Source organism: Ranitomeya variabilis, chromosome 5 (genome assembly GCF_051348905.1).
Source record: "Ranitomeya variabilis isolate aRanVar5 chromosome 5, aRanVar5.hap1, whole genome shotgun sequence".
Taxonomy (NCBI): domain Eukaryota; kingdom Metazoa; phylum Chordata; class Amphibia; order Anura; family Dendrobatidae; genus Ranitomeya; species Ranitomeya variabilis.
In genome coordinates, this window is record NC_135236.1 from 647,392,767 (window position 1) to 647,409,077 (window position 16,311).

At 42.7% G+C, this 16,311-nt stretch overlaps 1 protein-coding gene across 2 annotated transcripts in view; it reads right to left on the bottom strand.

The window, feature by feature from the left end:
* NDST1 (N-deacetylase and N-sulfotransferase 1) overlaps positions 1-16,311 on the bottom strand; it is a 74,882-nt gene that overhangs the window by 46,867 nt on the left and 11,704 nt on the right. The window lies entirely within an intron of this gene.

The window sequence follows — 16,311 nt, forward strand, 5'->3', positions numbered from 1 at the left end:
AATGGCATAATAATAATAATAATCATAATCAGTTTTATATCCTTAATTTCTTTTTCCGCAAATATAAAAAACATATAAAAGAAAAAGTGGTCTTCTTGCCCCTAGCAACCAAAGGCCGAGATTCATTTTCCAATGGAATTATGAAAACGAAAGCTGGAGTACCCGTAATGGCTGAAATAGGCAACAACGAGACCTCCAAGTCAGATTTCAAACATGAGGCCCAAACAGAGTTAAATGGATAGTCACAAAATACTAAGATAATGCTCATGCATAGAATAGGGGACAGCTTATTAATTGCTGGGGGTCCGACTGCTGAGACCCGTCACGATCTGGGCTTGAATGGGGCAAAAGTGCGCGTGTTCGAACTCCACTCCATTCACTGTTTATGGGAGTGCTGGAAATAGGCTTTCTACAGCAGTCCAAATGGATAGTGCATAGGTTGAATACCTCCATGCCATTCAAGACAGGGACTCTACAGAACCCATTCTCAAGGTTCCAAAGCCCCATTCTCGGGGACTGCTGGGGGGTACTTGCAGTGGAACTGCCAGAAATCAATACGTTTTCCCCAATCTTATGGTTAGGGAATAACTTACTATTGGGCTAGGGTCAGACGGCCGTAGACTCTCTCATCCAAGAGAATTGGGCCAATTATGCAAATTACACTCTGATCGAAGTTAGTGTGATCCAAACCTCACAAATGAGAAGTTCAGAGCACACTGAGGAGAAGATGGAGAAGAAAATGTCTCCATCGTCTCCATTGTGTCAGTGCGCAGAAATTGGACTTCATTTAGACAACATCATAGTGCAGTCCGATCGTTTCCACTCACTCATTGACTTGCATGGTCCAGTGCAATCTGATAATCGGATCAAATTCGGACATGTTGAGACTTTTTCATCGGGCTGGCTCTTTCCGAGGAAAAAAATTGGCCCCATAGTTTAACGTTAGTCCAAGTGCGACCCAATCTTGTTGGATCGCGCTTGGATGGAACATACGGTGGTGTGCACCTAACCTTTGTGAATAATCCTTTAAGCAAATTCACTAAAATAGTTTGGTGAGCTCTGTATTGCCCAACATGGCACATAATAATGAACAATGTCAGGTTGCCTGGTTGTAGTGAATTATTCATTTTGTGACCAAGAAACTGGTGAAAAATTGGAAAGCGACGCTTCCTTTCAACAATAACAACATTAGAGGAGATTTAGAGGCAAAATGTAGTGCGTTCTACAAGCTGTGAAAAGTCGGCAGGTGGGAAAAAATAACCACCTCTCGTGTCTCCCCTTTTCCTCATAGTTTGTAAGTTTGCGAGCAGGGCCCTCATTCCTCCTGGTATCTATTTTGAACTGTGATTTCTGTTATGCTGTAATGTCTATTGTCTGTACAAGTCCCCTCTATAAGTTGTAAAGCGCTGCGGAATATGTTGGCGCTATATAAATAAAAATTATTATTATTATTATATAAGAATTCTCCAGGTTTTGTGCATAGCATAAAGCAACAATCCATAACATAAACCAACTTGCTGCGCAGGTCAATTTCCAGTGCAAAGGGAATTTTTGCAGCAAGGTATAGGTGAGATTTCGTAAAATCTCATCCACCTTACTGGTACTGGCCCAAAATCAGCAGCACATTCACGTATGAATAGTGGGGCATCATTACACCACTCTTATGGTCTCTTTTGAAGAAGCCATGGTACATACAAGGCCTTTCTTATCAGAAGCCACATCAGAACAGGATGTCTACACATAAAGAACGGAGTCCAGAGATAAGTCGAGAGTTCCTGTATTGGAGCCGATCACTTCATAGGTGACAGACACGGACATTCCAGGTCTCCTTCAGATGTACTTGAAGGTGTCTGGTGCAGATCACATACCATGGACCAAGACAAGCCTAGGTACACAAGTATGCTGATAGTCGATTACTTTTTTCTATATATTACTTTTAAAGATGGTGTCTACTTCAGAAAACTCAGACTATCCTATAGATATGTTAACATATGCTAGCGTTAAAGGGGTTATCCTGGACTTATTTTTTCTTTTAGAACGCCTAACAATTTACAGGCAGGCAGTTGCTAACTACCTGACTTTTCTGACCAAGGCTGATCTTTGCCTGTGATTTCACCTTCTTCTTTTGACCTTATGTCAACAGAGCAGCAGGGAGCCGGTTGTCAATCAGCATAACATTGGCAGTGACACTACTTTGACAGAACAGAGCAGAAGACAAGGTGTTCCTCTGTCAACATGAGGTCACCGGAAGTAGTATAATCTGCCCTGGAATCGGTTTCCCTAACAGATTACTGGTGACTGAGGGTCCTAGCATCTAATAAAAAGGTTGCCCAAGGTGGATAACCAACCTCTTAAAATATGAATAGTTCTGGTCCCAATATCTCAATTTATCTTATTGGTCACTAAGGGTCCAACCAATAGGACCCCCATAAACTTGAGAACTGGGTTCTACAGAGCCACATCTGGAATGGAGAAAAAAGACCACATGGTCAACAGCGCTTAGCCGTTTCTGCTAGCATCATTGACAAAGAATGGAGAGGAGGTTGAGCATGTGAACCTCCACTCAAGACGGGGCTCTGCAGAGCACAGTTCCCGGGTTCCAGATCCCTGTTCCCGAAATTACTTAGGGCAGAAGTGAGGAACCTTTTTTCTGCCAAGGGCCATTTGGATATTTATACCACTGAGGGCTACAAATCATGCGCAAACTCTACCCACAAAGTACGTCTTGACCCTGGCTTTGGTGTCAGGACGTAATCTTTCGCTGCACCTCCATTCCACTCAAGATGGGACTCTGCGGAACACGGTTCCCGGGTGTCAGATCCCCGCTCTCGTAACTACTTGGGGAAGGCGTGAGGAACCTTTTTTTCTGCCAAGGGCCATTTGAATATTTATACCATCCTTAGAGGACTACAATTTGTGCGCTAATTCTACCCACAAAGTACGTCTTGACCCTGGCTTTGGTGTCAGGATGTAATCTTTCACTGCACGCGCCTGTAGTGAACACTACGTGCTCATGCTCACAGAGCAAGAAGAAACTGAAAGATTGGTGGCCTTCAAAACACAGCTGCCAGCCCAAGAACTGCAGTCCTTGCGAATCTGCCCAGGGTCCAGAGAAAAGGTCATTAAATGGCCCTCGGCTTGAGGTTCCCCATCCCAGACTTAGGGTAAGACCCACCAGCAATCCGTAAGTTGTCCAAATATTAGGTAACTAGATAACATGCAATTTTTGGGACTAACCCTTTAGATTTATAGATTTGATAGCATACATCCCTGGACAAGCTTAAATGGCATGTTACTTTTGCAGCCAAATGTTTTTGCATCTCGAAAACATACAAAATAAAGAGATTAAGCAACTTGCAATTAGCCTTGCTTAAAAATATCCTACCGTTGAAAGCCTACAGCTTTTATGTAGACCTATGGCTGTCGGTGATCTGCGAAATCACACGGTCTCCTATCGGCGTTCAATGTCTTCCAGCACAATTTGAAGCACACTGAAAACTAATGAATGGAAAAATGTTTATATGAATGAGTTATTCCAGAGATATTTAGTTCAGTAGCCCAGGGCCAGAGACGTGTCAGCCGTCCTCGACAGCGCAGGAATGTACTTGCAGGAGCACTGCCTCTGCAAGAAATGCAAGTGACCCACAGGCTAAGTGTAATCTCTGCCGTTCAAAGTGGCTGCATGAGGCATTGATTTTTTTATTTATTTTTTTGCAAGTTGACTTGTCCTTTTCGTACATTATTTTTTTGTTACAGAAGCTTTAGCATTTACATTTTTTTTGCAAAGATTTTAATATATTATATACATTTATTTTTCAATTTGTAAAAGTACCAAATGTGAATTTGTTTTTTTTTTAAATTTTATAAAGTATTAAAAAAATGTTTATTTGTTTTACAGATTTTTTTTCACTTTAGTCTCATAGGGTGATTTTTTTTTAAATAATGTACTGGTATATATTTATCTTAGTATGCCCAACTGAAAGGAATATTTTCAGAAAGCCCTTGGGTCTTCGAATGGACCCTGGACTGTGGGCACACCCATGGTGCCTCTCATCCTAGCCTTTAGAATGGGGCCACAAAAGTGGAAGCCATGGCCATGCTCTTGACTAGCAGCACCCAGGCAATCAACACGATCTCTATGCCAATGACGAATATACTTGCGTTAAACATCTGGTGGTGGCTTATCTCCCCTGAAAATAAAAGGATCGGGTGTGGACATCTTAAGTATCCAGCGCTTCTCTCCCTATCTGCCCGGATGAGAGTAGTCTGGCTCCTTTTGGTGATCTGCATCACTTGGCTCTACTCACCAAAAAGAGTCGGCTCCTTTGGATCCCAAATGGATCCCTATCAAATATTTGTTCAACCCAGGTGAATTAACATTTAAGATGAAATTAATGCAGCTTAAACCCAGCCCTTCCACAGCCGAAATCTTGGCTACCTGCAGTCAACCAATTAAATCACTGTGTGGTTAGGGTTTAAAACAGGCAGGTGGGGTTTGAGCCACCAAATACAGTCACTCTACCCCCCCGTGAGAGCGATTAAGAGATTTTTAGTGGTGCTCACTGGGGTTTCTGGCTCCCATCATTCATGGCAGTGAGATGGTAAGTTGTACTAGATCATTTGCGAACCACCCATTAGTAGAGTGCCAGTCGGGTTTAGCAGACTTATCTAATGTGTATGGGGGCCCTTAGTCTAAAAAGGTAAAGACCCACATCTAACCCCCCAAAAATGTATATTATGGGGTAGAAGAAAGTATAGGATTGAGACAGGGTTCCCCTATGGGCCATTTAACAAAATAGACGATTTATAGTAACAGAAACAAAGCTGCAAACCGAACCAACGATTGCTAGAAACCTCATGGATGGTCACCATCGACAAGACAGTTCCTCCAACTTGTAAGACACATTTCTATGGTAGAATTATTCTATATTTCCTCACTGCTGGCCAGGGCTGTGGAGTCGTGGAGTCGGAGTCCATTTTGGTGGCGTCAGAGTCGGTGTCATGGAAATTGAGGAGTCGGAATTGAAGTTTGGCTTACCGACTCCACAGCCCTGTTAGGCCCATTTTGGTGGAGTTGGGGTCATGGAAATTGAAGAGTCGGAGGTTTAGCTTACCGACTCCACAGCCCTGCTGCTGGGAACATATTCCTGTCTCAAATTATTCAGCAGGGCTGCGCAATATCCAGGAAACATTGAACTTACAGATTTGCTCCTGGTGCCTGGCTATTTGGAACATTTTTCCTTCCTACCTCTATTGAAGTTCTTATTGCTTGACTGCAAGGTTGGACTAATTGGCTCATAAAGCTTAGGGTCATTTGTCAACCCTGGCTATACAAGAATGCTTTACAGGAGTAACTAGGATATAATTCAATCGGAACATCACACTATTCCTTTTACAGAGAAAAAAAGTGTCTGCCAAAAGGTCACTGATTGAGATCTTTCTAGTTAAAATGACCAAGATACTGTATATATGACTGAGGCTTCACTGTACTTTCACACTACTTGTCTCATTTGATAATGGGATAGACAATCTGCAAATCTATTTAAAATGTATGCCGTCCTTCCAGAGAAAACTTACTCCAAAGTGACAACCAGTAAGTGTTTTGCTACTGAATAACTTGCTGTCCACTGCCTGTTGTTAAGCGCCATCCATCTAGCAGCAGAGATGCCAAGGGGGATTACAGGTAGAGGGGGAGGGTTTTACCTGTTTAGTCCTGTTCTCCGGTTTGTCAAACTGCACACAGACATAACAGAGATGTGGACTTTCAGTACGAGCAATCAGATAATGACAAGGGCAATACACACAGAAGATAAATGAAGCAGAATGTTTATAAAGAGGAATCATCAACCCCCAAAAAACTAAATAAATTACAGGGCATGAGAATCAGGGCTGTTCCTGGACATATTAGACTGGTACTTTGGACACATCATAAGAAGAGTGCAATCAGTGGAGAAAGACATCATAGTCAGAAGAATAGAAGGAACAAGGCTAAGAGAAAGATCAGCAGCCCAATGGCTTGAAATAATCAAGATGAGAAGACCCTGAGGACCTATCTAGGTTTGCACAAGATCGATCTTCCTACAGAGCGATCATCCATCAAGTCGCCATGGCTCGAAATCGAGCCGAAGGCTAATAATAATAATAATAATAATTTGACCAAGAGCAGTTTTAACATATTTTGGGGCATAAGAGAAGCAAGACTATGCTACTTGTGAAATGGCAAGTACGATGTAAATACAGAACAGAATAGAGGGATTCCATATTGATAAGGTCCCGAAAATGTTTGGCCACTTCTGCCAGTTTGAGAAAATAGCTCCCGATGCCAAAGTGGTTGATTCTTACTAGTGAGGAACAACTTTTTTTTATAACATACAAAAATGGATTTCAAGGATCCAGTAAGTAGAATCACAAACATCTATCCTCTTTTACTTTTTTGATCACTTCCTTCCATAATCCAAAAAATTAATAGTTCTTACAATATAACGCTGGACCCCAAGAAGCAAAAACAGATTTCAAAAGCCAGGATGAGGATGTCGCTAGCAATAAATGGTCCCAAAGTGGCTCAGATGGGCACCACATGCATCATAGTGATCCTGGGTTCCTTTAAGAAAAAGTCATCATTCTTCTAAAGGATGGGTCAGACGTTGCTCTATTCCATCTTCGCACTTTGCTGTGAAATCTATCCCCTAGTCATCACTTTCATAGATTCATGGAAAGTAATATTTGCAGGGTCTATTAACAATAGCCAGCATTGTAGATTTTCTCACGATTTCTGTCTGTCTGGTCTCGGCTCTAGGGAGGGGGTTGAAGATTAACTCTCTAAGTTCCACAGCCATTACCAAGTACATTATTACAGTACCCATCCCCCATCGTCTTACATTTTCAAGCAAAATTTAAGGCATTTACTGATTCAAATCCATCAAACGCCACAGTGATCCTTCAGCAATTAGTTCCGGGCTGCCATCGAATGGAAGATGCTCGAGTAACAATGCCAAAAGCTGATTATTTTTGTTATCACACAGCAGGCGTCCACAAGATGAGGTTTTTTTTCTCTCCACATGTCTTATCACAAAGAAGACACACGGTTGGGTGCCTGCAATTTCTAGACAGCTTTACCGCTGCCGAACGATTCCTACACTGGGAAGATGGATACAGTGAAATCTGTGTTCCCTGTCAATTAACCAAGCCCCATTACATGTGCGAACTGTGCGTGAACTTACCGTATGCCTCGGAAATGAGGAAAAAACAGATCTAAACCTATAGAGAAGATATCGTCAGTAATATTTGGAATGACAGATGGAAATTTCAGACTCTGGAAAGTCAAGAAGATATGTGTCTAAGATGAGCACCAGTTGCCAATCAGCCATCGGAAACGATTATGACAGGAATAGACCACTTTGCATTTATGGTTTTAAAGGCCATCTACGCAGCAGAAGAGCTATCTGCCCACACCAGTACTAAATAAGAATCTATATAAGCTATAGAAGCTAGCATAGCCCCCAATACTACTACTCCAGATGAGCTAGTAATTACACAGGAGCTCATAGCAGCATGGACACTGAGACCAAATTCAGATATTCGCCAAGTGTGGACCACCACTTCAGGAATGATTTCGGGTGCCCAAACTCAACAACCTCATTTGTCTATGGGGATGTCAAGTTTGGGTTTTGAGACCCATGGTCAGTCCGGAAATTGAGGACCATGTCTCATGGACATCTGAATTAGGCCTCAGTGTGGTCAATCACAACTCTAGCCTTGTTCACCTACCTAGCATTTCATCAGTATTTGGAAGCCAAACCAGGAGTGGATCCAAAATACAGGACCCTCATGAATGTTTCTTTTACTGTTTTACTTCCTCCAGGTTCCACTCCTAATCTTGGCTTATGTATGCCGATGAAACACTGACCAAAAGAACTGATGTGTCAGTGTGGCCTTACAATGGACTGGTTTGTTCTCCTGACATGTTTATTTTGAGAATTTTCGTATTCTTCATCAATTCTGGGTGAAATATTTCTCAGAACTCTTATTTCTCATAGAATAAATTGATAACTGGGTGTTACCAGTTAAGTGTATGTTCTTACGCAAGGTAACACTGAGCAGTTAGTGCTGTTACCAGTTATGGGATTTGTCCTTTCACAGGCAAATTGTCTCTTCAGAGAAGCAGAGGACTTGATCTCTAGCGACATCTATGAGAAGTAGGATCCTATAAGTCTTTATCGACCTTTTAAAGAGCCTTGCCACATGACTTAGGTTAAACATCAAACCGCAATCTTAATATGCAAATACGTGTTTCGGGGTGTTGCCCCTCCTCAGTGCATAGCACGAGATCTGATTTGGTTGGTTGAGAGGCCTCTGACTGGGCTCTAAGGAGAAAATTATCCCTTAGATCCCTCCACTGGATAACACTAACCAATAGGTGATGACAGTGTTGGACTGTGTCAGGACACAACTCTTTTAAAGGGAAGGGTAATCCCCTGTTGTACAGTACAATGAAGCATTATAAGAAAAAATGCTCCATTGTTAATTTATGGTGAACAGAAGTAAGACTGTCCTAATTCAGACATGACAGGAGAGCTGTGGGATCCTCTTTAACCCCTTCATGACCGAGCCTATTTTGACCTTAATGACCTGGCCGTTTTTTGCAATTCTCACCAGTGTGTTATGGACCTGGTGGTTAGGAGCACCTGGAATGACCTGATGGTTAAACCTAAAGACAGGACAAGCTCTGGGAAGTGGGATCTCTGCTGACCGCAAACCCTAATCCTATCACACACACTAGAAATAGCCGTGGAGCGTACCTAACTCTCCCTAGACGCCTCTTCACAGCCTAAGAGCTAACTACCCCTGAAGATAGGAAATAAAGCCTTACCTTGCCTCAGAGAAACTCCCCAAAGGAAAAGGCAGCCCCCCACAAATATTGACTGTGAGTTAAGAGGAAAGGCACAAACACAAGAATGAAACAGGTTTCAGCAAAGGAGGCCAGTCTTCACTAAATAGACAGAGGATAGATAAGGGATCTATGCGGTCAGCACAAAAAGCTACAAAAAGCCACGCAGAGTGTGCAAAAAGACCCCAGCACCGACTCACGGTGTGGAGGTGCCACTCTGCACCCCAGAGCTTCCAGCTAGCAAAGCAATAACATGATAGCAAGCTGGACTAGAACTTAGCAAGTACTAAGAAATATATTCAGTACACAATGAGCAACAAATGAATAGCAGGAACTTAGCTTCTGCTGGAGTAGACAGGTCCTCAGAAAGATCCAAGAGAGATCTGAACCAGTACTGAGACATTGACAGCTGGCATGGAGTAACGATCTGAGTGGAGTTAAATAGAGAAGCCAGCCTGGGAATAAACGAGGGCAGCTGAGGAAGAAATCTCAAGAACCAGCAGTTCCACTCACAGCCACCAGGAGGGAGTTCGAGAACGGAATTCACAACACCAGTGTCCCTTTATGAGGTAATAACTCAGGAACGCTTCAACGGATTCTAACGGTTCTGAGATTTTTTTTTCGTAACATATTGGGCTTCATGTTAGTGATAAATTTAGGTCGATAATTTTTGCATTTATTTGTGAAAAAAATGGAAATTTGGCTAAAATTTTGAAAATTTTGTAATTTTCAAATTTTGAATTTTTATTCTGTTAAACGAGAGAGTTATGTGACACAAAATAGTTAATAAATAACATTACCCACATGTCTACTTTACATCAGCACAATTTTGGAAACAACATTTTTTTTTGCTAGGAAGTTATAAGGGTTAAAATTTGACCAGCGATTTCTCATTTTTACAACGAAATTTACAAAACCATTTTTTTTAGGGACCACCTCACATTTGAAGTCAGTTTGAGGGGTCTGTATGGCTGAAAATACCCAAAAGTGACACCATTCTAAAAACTGCACCCCTCAAGGTACTCAAAACCACATTCAAGAAGTTTATTAACCCTTCAGGTGCTTCACAGCAGCAGAAGCAACATGGAAGGAAAAAATGAACATTTAACTTTTTAGTCACAAAAATGATGTTTTAGCAACAATTTTTTTATTTTCCCAAGGGTAAAAAGAGAAACTGGATGCCAAAAGTTATTGTACAATTTGTCCTGAGTACACCGATACCTCATATGTTGGAGAGAACCACTGTCTGGGTGCACGACAGAACTCGGAATGAAAAATTGGCTCCAATCTTTAGCGGACACCATGTCGCGTTTGGAGAGCCCCTGTGTGCCTAAACATTGGAGCTCCCCCACAAGTGACCCCATTTTGGAAACTAGACCCCCAAGGAGCTTATCTAGATGCATAGTGAGCACTTTGAACCCCAAGGTGCTTCACAAATTGATCCGTAAAATGAAAAAGTACTTTTTTTTCACAAAAAAATTATTTTAGCCTCAATTTGTTCATTTCCACATGGGCAACAGGATAAAATGGATCCTAAAATGTATTGGGCAATTTCTCCTGAGTACGCCGATACCTCACATGTGGGGGTACACCACTGTTTGGGCACGTAGCAGGGCTCAGAAGGGAAGGAGCGCCATTTGACTTTTTGAATGAAAAATTAGCTCCAATCATTAGCGGACACCATATCGAGAGCCCCTGTGTGCCTAAACATTGGAGCTCCCCCACATGTGACCCCATTTTGGAAACTAGACCTCCCATGGAACTAATCTAGATGTGCGGTGACCACTATAAACCCCCAAGTGCTTCACAGAAGTTTATAACGCAGAGCTGTGAAAATAAAAAAAATCATTTTTCTTTCCGCAAAAATTATTTTTTAGCCCGCAATTTTTTTATTTTCACAAGAGTAACAGGAGAAATTGGATGCCAAAAGTTGTTGTCCAGTTTGTCCTGAGTACGCTGATACCCCATATGTGGGGGGGAACCACTGTTTGGGCACACGTCGGGGCTTGGAAGGGAAGTAGCGACTTTTGAAATGCAGACTTTGATGGAATGGTCTGCGGGCATCACGTTGCGTTTGCAGAGCCCCTGATTTGCCTAAACAGTAAAAAACCCCCACAAGTGACCCCATTTTCTAAACTAGACCCCCCAAGGAACTTATCTAGATGTGGTGAGCACTTTGAACCCCCAAGTGCTTCACAGAAGTTTACAACGCAGAGCCGTGAAAATAAAAAATCATTTTTCTTTCCTCAAAAATGATGTTTTAGCAAGCAATTTTTTATTTTCACAAGGGTAACAAAAGAAATTGGACCCCAATAGTTGTTGCCCAGTTTGTCCTGAGTACACTGATACCCCATATGTGGGGGTAAACCACTGTTTGGGCACACGTCGGGGTTCGGAAGGGAAGTAGTGACTTTTGAAATGCAGACTTGATGGAATGGTCTGAAGGGCGTCACGTTGCGTTTGCAGAGCCCCTGATGTGCCTAAACAGTACACAAGTGACTCCATTTTGGAAACTAGACCCCGCAAGGAACTTATCTAGATATGTGGTGAGCACTTTGAACCCCCAAGTGCTTCACAGAAGTTTATAACGTAGAGCCGTAAAAATAAAAAATCATTTTTCTTTCCTCAAAAATTATGTTTTAGCAAGCAATTTTTTATTTTCACAAAGGTAACAGGAGAAATTGGACCCCAATAATTGTTGCCCAGTTTGTCCTGAGTATGCTGGTACCCCATATGTGGGGGTAAACCACTGTTTGGGCGCACGTCGGGGCTCGGAAGGGAGGGAGCACCATTTGACTTTTTGAATACAAGATTGGCTGGAATCAATGGTGGCGCCATGTTGCGTTTGGAGACCCCTGATGTGCCTAAACAGTGGAAACCCCTCAATTCTAACTCCAACACTAACCTCAACACACCCCTAACCCTAATCCCAACTCTAGCCATAACCCTAATCACAACCCTAACCCCAACACACCCCTAACCACAACCCTAACCCCAACACACCCCTAACCCTAATCCCAACCCTAACCCTAATCCCAACCCTAACCCCAACACACCCCTAACCATAACCCTAACCACAGCCTAATCTTAACCCTATTTTCAACCCTAGCCCTAATTCCAACCCTAACTCTAGTTCCAACCCTAACCCTAAGGCTAAGTGCCCACGTTGCGGATTCGTGTGAGATTTTTCCACACCATTTTTGAAAAATTCGCAGGTAAAAGTCACTGCGTTTTACCTGCAGATTTACCATGGATTTCCAGTGTTTTTTGTGCAGATTTCACCTGCGGATTACTATTGAGGCACAGGTGTAAAACGCTGCGGAATTCGCACAAAGAATTGACATGCTGCGAAAAATACAGCACAGCGTTTCCGCACGGTATTTTCCGCACCATGGGCACAGCGGATTTGGTTTTCCATAGGTTTACATGGTACTGTAAACCTGATGGAAAACTGCTACGAATCCACAGCGGCCAATCCGCTGCGGATCCGCAGCCAAATCCGCACCGTGTGCACATAGCCTAATTTTAACCCTAACCCTAGTTCTAACCCTAATTCTAGCCCTAATGCTAACCCTAGCCCTAACCCTAACCCTAGCCCTAACCCTAGTGGGGAAAAAAAATATATATATTTATTTATTTTATTATTGTCCCTACCTATGGAGGTGCTAAAGGGGGGGGTTTATTTATTATTTTTTTATTTTGATCGCTGTGATAGAACCTATCACAGCGATCAAAATGTACCTGTAACGAATCTGCCGGCCGGCAGATTCGGCGGGCGCACTGTGCATGCGCCCGCCATTTTGGAAGATGGCGGCGCCCATAGAGTAGACGGACGGACACCAGGAGGGACACCGGAGGTTGGTAAGTATGGGGGGGGGGGGGGGAATCGGACAGCGGGGGGAGATCGGACTGCGGGGGGAGCGGACAGGAGGACGGAGGGGAGCGGGGGACAGCAATGACAGGACGGAGGATGGAGGGGAGGAGATCGGTGGTGGTGGCGTGAGGCAGATCGCGATCTCCAGCCATGGCTGATGCTATTGCAGCATCGGCCATGGCTGGATTGTAATATTTCACCAATTTTCATTGGTGAAATATTACTATCGCTCTGATTGAAAGTGAAACATCACTTTCAACAGCCAATCAGAGCGATCGTAGCCACGGGGGGGGGGGGGGGGCGAAGCCGCCCCCCGGGCTCAAGTACCACTCCCCCTGTCCCTGCAGGTCGGGTGAAATTACAGTTAACCCTTTCACCCGGCCTGCAGGAGCGCGATCCGACCATGACGCATATGCTGCGTCACAGGTCGGATTGGCACAGGTTTTCATGACGCATACGCTGCGTCAAAGGTCGGGAAGGGGTTAATCAAATACGTAGGTGCCTCATCTCAGCAACAACATTATAAAGGAGTTTGCCTACTTTAAACCCACCCTCAATTAACAGCGGCTCTAACCCTGAAGAGCCAACGTGTCCTGTATACTATATCTCCCTGTAGCAATTATTGACTGAAATGAAAATGAGCAGTTTACTGAAACTCCATCAACGGGATTCTCCGCTAAGTGAAGGGTTAGAACTTTTGCATCAGGTACTTCATAATCTATTTTAACGTTATAGTGTGTACTTTTCCATTGTGTATCTCAATGCGATTTGGGCATCAGCCACATCACACATTAGGAGACATCATGTTCTGTTCCCTCGCAGAGATTGCAAGATACATTATCAATGGTGTCCACTTGTATAACCACGATCCCCTACGCTGTCCAATAGTTTTCCAATATATGCAAACAGTAGCCTCACCATGGATTACATACACGGGTAATGGAGCCGGCACAAGAGGGGTGTATAGGCTTTATTATGTTATTGGGGCCAAACATTTTGATCAAGAAGGGGTTGTCCCAGTAGTGGACAACCCCTTTAAGATAAGCAGTTGCCAAAGGAGTCTGCCAGCATCTCAGGATCGGGTAGTCGGGAATGAAAGTTGTCTGCTGATAGTTCGATCCGACACCTATTCAATGTGTATGGGGGCCCTTAAAATAAATCATGCAGCTGTATGTGCTGGACATTATTAATGCTATCTCACCATCAAGGTTTAAAGGGAATCTGTCAACAGGTTTTTGCTACCTAATCTGAGAGCAGCACGATGTAGGAGCAGCTCTTTAAAGAAAACTTAAGACCCCCATACACAAAATACTGTTGACCAATCCCAACTTTAGTCTAATCATTAGACTAAATGCATAGGACTCTAATGCATAGGGGGGCTTCCCAACTCTCTCTAGACAGATGATATTGGGAGAGAGAAGGATCATCAGGCTGGAATTCCAATGGCTGATCTTTCTGTTCGGCGACAAGATAAACCACTGCCAAAGGAGTCTGACAGCGACTCTCCCATAGAGAGCACAGAAGTGCTTGGCCAAGCGGAGAGGTCCTCTGTATGGGTGAGCTGGAGAAGATACCTGTCGAATGAGCTACTGTTGGATAGCTGTAGGTCTACACGATTAAGCTCTTCCCTTAATTTGTTGAAACCAACCTACTTAAAGTTCCAGGTTTTTGAATTTCCCTTTTGAAATGTTTTAATGAATAGTATATTGAAACTTACCATATTATGGTCAGGGACATTAATACTGAAATACCCTAATAGGACATTTGGGGATAATATAAGGCAGTCCTTTATCTATTAGCCACAAGAGCAAATGGAAAAATAAAGTCCTTTTTCTTTCTGGAGGACACCACCATGTAATGCCTCATTTGTCCTGTGACAGTGCTGTACTAAAACCCAGAACTGGGGAACAGCATGTAATCATCTTATTTTTAGGATACTCTTCTAATAAAAATTGATTTCAAAAGTGAACAACCCATTTACGTCACATTTAAAAAAAAAAAAAATCTTTAGATCTTTATTTCAGATATTCCCAAGATCATAAAATTGTGCAAGACATGTGGCCGAAAAAAACGTCCCTTGACTCCCCCCCCTCCAAACTAAAAAAGGTAGAATAGGAGTCTCTGCAGCTCCTGGTTTTATCTCGGTAGATTTAATACTCGTTCAATTTTTTTACAGAAACCACGAAGATTAAGGTAGATCTCAGCCCACACAGCTTTCTTCATCTGTAGCACATAGAAGGCAAAGTCTAAAAAAAAAAGTCAGCTCGTACCTCAGTACTAATCAATGGCATCCATACTGCATTTAACACCTCCCCTGCTGGTCACCGGTCACTGCACCAGTATGACGGCCATTTCCCAAAGCCGAATAATAAGCGATATTCCCCTGTCGTAATTACCACAATCACCACCACTTTCTGAGCTCAAACCCGGGGGACGCTGAGGTAATGACATCTCCTCTCACTGCATCTGCTTTCTGTTCTTTCTCACTAGAAGTGTCTTCGCCACCCATATGCGCCTCAAATTGGGAAAAAAACTAGCAATTTTTGTTTTATTTTTGAGAGGGGGGAAAAGGGTGGACGCATTGTGTCAATTCATCTCTACAATTTTTTGAAGACCTGAAGGGTCTCTTCAAACAGTGACCAGATTTTCACGTAAGAAAATAGATGATGTAGATATTATTTGTTCACTCGATAAAATGGCTTCTGCTATTCGAAATAAAAAAAATAAATATAAAAAAATAAATAAAAGTGAACACCAGGAAAAAAAAGGTTTTAAAAGATAAAAAGAATAATAAATCCTGTGTGGTTTTATACTGTCCAGGCTGTAAGACCATGATGTCTTCATACATCTCAACAGGATCTCCGTTCGGCAAGCCGCTCAGGATACTCTCATTTGTAGACGTGATGTTTACCAGCATCTACTGGTCTCTCAGGATACCTGGAAAGATTATATGACTTTTCTCCGGGGACGGTGTCTGGAAGGAAGGCTGTCATCACTGAACACTAGTCGAATTTGTTGTATCCCACTGTGAGCCGCAGACTGGTGATGACCTCCATCCCCCCCAACACTGAACCATTTACACACAAATATAACCATCGTAACAGTAAAAGATCAACTAATAAAAAGCATCTAAGGGGGTAAAGAAACAATCACCACGGTCACACGTTCAGTATTTGGTCAGTATTTTACCTCAGTATTTGTAAGCCAAAACCAGGAGAGGAACAATCAGAGGAAAAGTATAATAGAAACACGTCACCACACTTCTCCATTTTTCACCCACTCCTGGTTTTAGTTTACAAATACTGAGGTAAAAAACTGACCAAATACGGAACGTGTGAATGTGGTAAAGGTATTATACGTGTAAGAAAGATAATAAAATCTTTGCACCCCAAATACACAACTGATCCATTATATTTTAATTTATTTCGGACCAATATTTTACTGGTTGAACAGGAATTTTACGAGATTCACTCAACAGAGGTTGAAATTTCAGAGCATCAAACTTGAGGCCTACCATCGTTAACAAGCTAGTAGAGATGACTGAACCCGA